The following is a 7111-nucleotide window of genomic DNA, read 5'->3' as shown; positions in this document are numbered from 1 at the left end:
GTGGATAATCGGTTTCTTCCCAAACTTGGAAGTTCAATCTGAGGGTCGAGGAGTGTGCAGAAAAGGAAGCAGAGAGAGGGAAACAATACCAACAACAGCAAAACAACAGACAAGAAACAGTGAAAAAGAAGAGAAAAACTTTTAAATAAATCTAAAAAGAAAAATTAATATTCAAAAAATTTCAATAAAACTCAAAAATTAGAAAACTGCGCGGTGTGATAGCACGCCGCGCGAAATGGCTAGATCACAGGAGCCATGGAGCTGTCTGTCTCTTGAAGAAGGGCTGTTCACGCGAGTTTTGGATGCTGGAGGCCCAGTTATCAGTGGGACATCTTCCTTTCTCCCCAAATGGCTAGATCACAGGAGCCATGGAGCTGTCTGTCTCTTGAAGAAGGGCTGTTCACGCGAGTTTTGGATGCTGGAGGCCCAGTTATCAGTGGGACATCTTCCTTTCTCCCCAAATGGCTAGATCACAGGAGCCATGGAGCTGTCTGTCTCTTGAAGAAGGGCTGTTCACGCGAGTTTTGGATGCTGGAGGCCCAGTTATCAGTGGGACATCTTCCTTTCTCCCCAAATGGCTAGATCACAGGAGCCATGGAGCTGTCTGTCTCTTGAAGAAGGGCTGTTCACGCGAGTTTTGGATGCTGGAGGCCCAGTTATCAGTGGGACATCTTCCTTTCTCCCCAAATGACTAGATCACCAAAAGACTTTATTTTTAGAACTGTTTTAGGCTCATACCAAAATTGAGAGGAAGGTGTAGAGATTTCCAGTATAGCTCCTGCCCCACATAGGGACAGCCTCCCCTGTCATCAACATCCTCCACCAGCGTGGTACATTTTTTACTGTCTGTTTTTCTTTATCTTTTACTGGATTATGTTAATAACATATATGAAGAAAAGCACACAGATCATCTATACATGGTTCAGTGAATTTTCATGAACTAAACAGAACCTAGAAACAAAACATGAACCACAGCTCTGTTCCAGCAATCCCATGGTGTGACCGTGAGCACTTTGGATGCTGAATCCAGCCATCCTAGTTCAAGGAACAAAGCATGCCCAGGACCACAGAAGACCTCTTATACCACCTCCAGACCCCATCCTGGTACAGGTCTCTTACTATCTGAGAAAAAAAAAAAAGAAGTAAGAAAGAGTTCACCCCAGGCTGAAGAGGAAACAGGTAATTTGTGAGTCACAAATGACTAGAAGTTTAGTCCATCTGTATTGTAACCCAAAAGCCAACTTTGAAAAGTGGAGGGGGTGGTGAAAGGGATGGTAGTTACTGGACAAAAGACAGCACTTAGTTTCAGCCTTGGCTGAATATACTATTTGTGGATTTTCCCCTTTCATTTAAAACTACAGAGACTTTCTAGACATTGAAACCTGTTTGACTACATTTCTTGTCTAACTCTCTGGAAAGTTTCTGACTAGCTTGCTCCTGGAATTAATTGACACAGCTGTGGTTTGATACCAGTTCCAATAAAGAATTAACAGGATGAGTCCTTCTGCAGAATTTATTATGAAATTGTCCCAAAAGCTACCTATACATCAGAGACTTGGAGATTCTCAAAAACAGATGCCAGGACCTGAATTCAGATATCCTGAAAGAAGCTCCTTTAGAAAGAGGGAATCAGCAGAGTGACCACAGAAATGCCATTATTATCTGATCTCCTGCCACTATATTTCACTTCTATGATCCAGCTACCAACTTAGAGGAAATCCAGAGAATGAAAGAAAGAGTATGGTGAGGAGGAGAGGGGAGGGAATGTTTGCAACTAGAAGAAGAATCTGCAATTTTTTTTCTTTTTTTGGAGAGATTTTTGCTACAGTGCGCATGTGCTCGCTAGACAGACAGAGAGAGACAGAAAGACAGAAAGCAAGAAATCACCCCCCAGGGGGAGATGGCCATGCCGCCATCCCTTCTCCTCCATTCTCCTCGCGGGATCTTGGGCATGCACACACACGCGCCTGGTGTGAGTTTTAAGCCACCAGGTCCGGGACGCAAACCACAGTCGACTATGTGGGAATCCAGCAACATAGCCATTACGCTAACTGCTGGTCCCAAGAATCTGCAATGTGAGACATTCTATAAATGATCAGGTATTTGCAATTGCAAAGAAGGGGGACCACAGAGGATAGAAATTTAAGAGATCTCTCAACTAATCAAGTGTGTGAACATTATTTGGGTCTTAATACAATTATAAAAATAGTAAAAGCAGGGGATAGCAGGTGGCATGATGGTTAAGGTGCTGGACTCCCACATGGCTGATGGTGATTCCAGTCTCAGACCTGGGAGCTTGCTTTCTCACTTTCTCTCTCTCTTTCTCTCTATTATTAAAACATAATAAATAATAAAATTAAATAAATAATTTTTTAAACTTTAAAAAATAATAAAAACAAACAACAGCAATTAGGAGACTATTACAAATTTGAATACTGAATAGCTATTTGAGAATAACCAGAAAAAAATTATTTTTAATGGTACAATCACTCTGGAAACCAGTGTGACCTGTTCTATTTCTTTCCTTTTTTAAAAGTTTATTCATATATTTCTCCATGAGAGAGAAAGTCAAGCACCTGCAACAGAGTCTTGACGCCACAATTCACCCCCAACTTCAGACAGCCATGGATCATGAGGAACTGCTTGCTAAGTATAATCAGGGAGATCCCAGACGAAAACCCAGAACCTTTCCATATGGAATTGCCTTGTAAAGTGTCATATGTTAATGCTGAGCCACCATTTAGCCCTGATAATGACATTATAGTATAAATTCTTAGGTTTAATCATTATTATGAAGTTATTTATAGTGTGTATGCACTCAACAGACAGAAAGTGAGAAACCACTCCCCCAGGGGGGATGGCCACACTGTAGTCCCTTCTCCCCCATTCTCCTCTTGGGATCTTGGGCACACACGCACATGCGCCCAGCGTGAGTTTAAGCCACCAGGTCTGGGACTCAAACTGCGGTCAATTACATGGGAGTCCAGTGACATAGTCATTATGCTTACTGCTGGTCCCACTTGTTAAGATGAAGATTACTGGAACTTCTTCCAGAGTTTCTGGAATAAAATGCAGTTAGGGCCTGAGAATTTCCATTTCCAACAAATTTCCAGGTGACTGTGATGTTGACGGTCTGGGAACAACATGCTAAGAGCCATTGTTTTAGATGTGTATTTTGAAATACATATGATAAAAGGGTATAATTCTAAAATACACTTAAAATAACATGGAGGATGGGCATGAGTAGTGCTGTTTTGAAAGTGTCCAGAAAGTGTTGGAAACTTAATTCCCCAATGCAGCAGTGTTGGAGGTGGGGCCTAAAAGGGAGGTGATAGGCCATGAGGGCAGAGTGAATGGATTAAGCCTTTATCTCAAGAATGGATTAGTTATTATGGGCATGGGTCTGTTGTAAAAGGGAGTTGGTTTCCTCTTCTCTTGTGCATTCTTGCTACTTTGCCCTTTCGTCTTCCAGCATGGGATCGTGTATAAAATGGCCCTTGCCAGATACTGGTACATTGATCTTGGGGTTACTAGCTTCCAGAACTATGAGAAAATAATTTTTTTTTTTTTGAGAGGTTTTGGCTATAGGGCACGTGCGCTCGCCAGAAATACAGAGAGAGACAAAGAGACAGAAAGCGAGAAATCACTCCCCAGGGGGGATGGCCAGGCCACAATCCCTTCTCCTCCATTCTCCTCTCGGGATCTTGGGCACGCACGCACACGCACCTGGTGTGAGTTTAAGCCACCAGGTCCCTGACTCGAATGGAGGAGAAGGGATTGTGGTGTGACTATCCCCCCTGGGAGGTGATTTCTTACTTTCTGTCTCTCTGTCTCTCTCTGTCTTTTTGGCAAGTCCATGGTCCCTATAGCAAAAATCTCTCCAGAAAAAAAAGAATGCCAATTAATTAATGATTGTTGAAACTGGATGATGGGGTGGGCCAGCCAATGGCATGGTAGTTAAGATGGCTGGATCCCACATGCCCAGCAGTGCAGTTTGAGTCCTGGACACTGCATCTTGAAAAACACCAGGTGCTTTTGCATGCCTGTCCAAAATCCCAAGAGGAGAATTGAGAAGAGGTTTCAGTGTGACCACCTCCCTGGGGATCTTTCTCGCTTTCCCTTTCTCTCTCTTGTCTCTCTCTGGCTAGCACGTAAGCTCTATAGAAAATTTAAAAATTAAGAAACTGGATGATGAGTACATGAGGGATCATTATTACTATTCTGTCTACTTTTATTATGTTAAAGGAGTCTTTTTTTTAAAGTTTCTTTTAATGACAAAGAAAAAACAGACAAAAGCATTCAACAAAATTTGACATCCATTCTTAATATAAACACAAAAATGACAAATTTTCAATTATCTAGAAAGTAGACAGGAACTTCCTCAAACTAACAAGAATCTATGAAAATCCTGCAGCTAACATCATACTTAATAGTGAAAGACTGGATGTGTTCTCCCTAAGATCAGCAACAAGGCAAAGATGTCTGCTCTTAGCATTTCTATTCAAACTTGTACTGAAGGTTGAAGCTAGTACAGTAAGGCAAGAAAAAGAACAAAAAAGTCTATAGACTGGAAAGAAAAAGTAAAACTGTCTTTATTTGCAGATAATATTATTGTTTATGTGGGAAATCCCATGATGTTTATAATAGCTAAGAGAACTAGTAGAATTTTGTAAGACTACAGTGTAGCAGGAAATCAGATGCTGAGGAATGGAAAGCAGCACTTGGAGAGATTAGGAGCACTGTTTATTACGTCAGCAAGCAAAGAGGAGCTAACACACTAAATCTACCACCCCCACTGGGGAATTGGGGAAAAGGAAGTCTCCGGATGGGGAATGGGCTCAGGCCCACCCTATGTAGTGTCAAAGGGAGGAGGCAGAGAAGCAGGAAGACTAATCTGTTCAAGGCACTAATTTATTCAAAGTACTAATCCAGCCAAGGTTTTCAGGTTACCCTGTAGTTCCAGGGAAGGCAGAAACCTTAGACCGCTATCAGCCCTGAGTTATTCATGAATTCAGGGTCTCTCCACATCAGGAGTGGGGTTTAAAGACAATAGGAGTGTTAATCATTCTGTTTACTCTTAGACAAAGGAAGAGAAGGCAAGTTTCTAGTCATAGAAATTTAACAGTCTATAATGGAGATGCTCCTCCAAGATAGAGTCTTGCCTGCTTCAAGAGAATATAAAATCAATAAACAGAAATTAACCGCTGGGACCATCAGTTGGCGTAATGGCTATATTGTTGGACTCCCATGTAGTTGACGACGGTTCAAGTCCTGCACCCGGTGGCTTAAACTCACGCCGGGCGCATGTGTGTGTGTGCCCAAGATCCTGGGAGGAGAATGGAGGAGAAGGGATTGCAGTGTGGCCATCCCCCCTGGGAGGGGGGTGACTTCTTGCTTTCTGTCTCTCTGTCTCTGTCTTTCTGGCGAGCGCGTGCGTTCTATAGCAAAAACCTCTCAAAAAAAAAAAAAAAAAAAAAAAGAAAGAAAAAGAAAAAAGAAAAAGAAAAAGAAAAAGAAAAGAAAGAAAGAAAGAAATCCTTTTTTTCTGCTCTCCAGAGAGCATCTTGGGTGACACACTGTATCTAACGTTTTTCAGGTTTGAGATCAGAACCTATGGTCAGCCAAGTGGCTTCTAGCACTGTAGGTCAGCACACAATAATCTGTGCCACTGAGACTGGGCCTTCTTTTTTTTTTTAAGCCAGCTCTGTATCATTTTGCTATATTGCCATTAGTCTTTGAGTAATGTCTTTACTTCTGCTATAACAACATGTTTCAAGCTCACCTTGAATACTGGCAACTCCACACCTAGAATCAAACATTTCTTAAGGAGCCCTTGTTCCTTCAATAGGCAATTATATTTATTTCACATACCTTTTATCTTCATTAATAACAGAAAAGTTCTTATTTCTAGTTGACTGATTCCTGTATCTAAGTTCCTTATAAACCTGGGCAGGGGAAAAATAAGGTGTTACATTATTAATTTTCCTATACATCAACACCTGGCCCAGTGTGATACAGAAAAGACTAACACCGTTTCTTTTACATTTCTGCATTGACTCAACAAATATTTTTCAAAGTTTACTCTGTGAAAATTTATACTAGTCACAGGGGATAGAAATTATTTTAAAGAGAGATTTTTGCTATAGGGTGTGTGCACTCACTGGAGAGACCAAGACAGACGGAGACAGAAAGCAAGGAATCACCCCCCGGGAGGATGGTCACACACAATCACTTCGCCTCCATTCTCCTCTTGGGATTTTGGGGATGCACGCACACACGCCCAGTGTGAGTTTTAAGCTGCCGGGTTCAGGACTCGAACCACGGTCAGCTAGGACTATGTGGGAGTCCAGCAACATAACCATTACACCATTTGTTGGTCCTGGGGATAGAACTTGAAGCAAGACACACACAGTCCTGGCCTCCATGAGGCTTACTGTTTTAGTAGAGAAGGCAAATATGAATCGGGGTCGTACGAGTATTTGACCAAACACAGTATGAGTGCTCTGAAAATAGGCACACTGACTTCCAGGCATAAAACAAGGAATCCCATATCCTCTGGGAAGTTGGGAAGAGGCGTCTCTAAAAATAAAGTCAGATCTAGTATCTGCAAAATAGGGAGGGATTACTCAGGCCAAAATTAAGGGGTTTCTGTGTACATTGAGGACAACCTGGGGAAGGAGGGGATGGAGGAAGGTAAGCAAGTGGATAGGATTCATAGGAGCACAGAGGGAAACTTGGAACATTTGAGAAATCAAAATGTTGAGTCTTTAAACAGCAACTGGAGCTGGGAGGCTGACTCCACGGAGCCTTGAAGGCAGATGAAAGGTTTTAGCCTTTATTCTCACTGTCATTGGAAGCTATTCAATAGTGTAAGCAGGTCAGAGGCATAGTTAGATCCATATTTTTAAGTGGTTATTGGCTAATACAAGGAAGATGGGCTGGGGCAAGAGAGCATGTCAGCATTCCAGCTGGAAGGTTCTTTGCAAGGCGCTCTCTATACTTGGTATTTTAGAGTGAGGGCTATGAAATGTCACCGTCATTTCTTGCCACTGAAAAAGCATACACCCATTTTGTGGCTCTCTAAAGATTTCTACAGACAGTGAGAAACCTA

The sequence above is a fragment of the Tupaia chinensis genome, unplaced genomic scaffold, assembly GCF_000334495.1.
Source record: "Tupaia chinensis unplaced genomic scaffold, TupChi_1.0 Scaffold000232_3, whole genome shotgun sequence".
Classification (NCBI taxonomy): domain Eukaryota; kingdom Metazoa; phylum Chordata; class Mammalia; order Scandentia; family Tupaiidae; genus Tupaia; species Tupaia belangeri.
Note: the sequence above shows the minus strand (reverse complement) of the source record.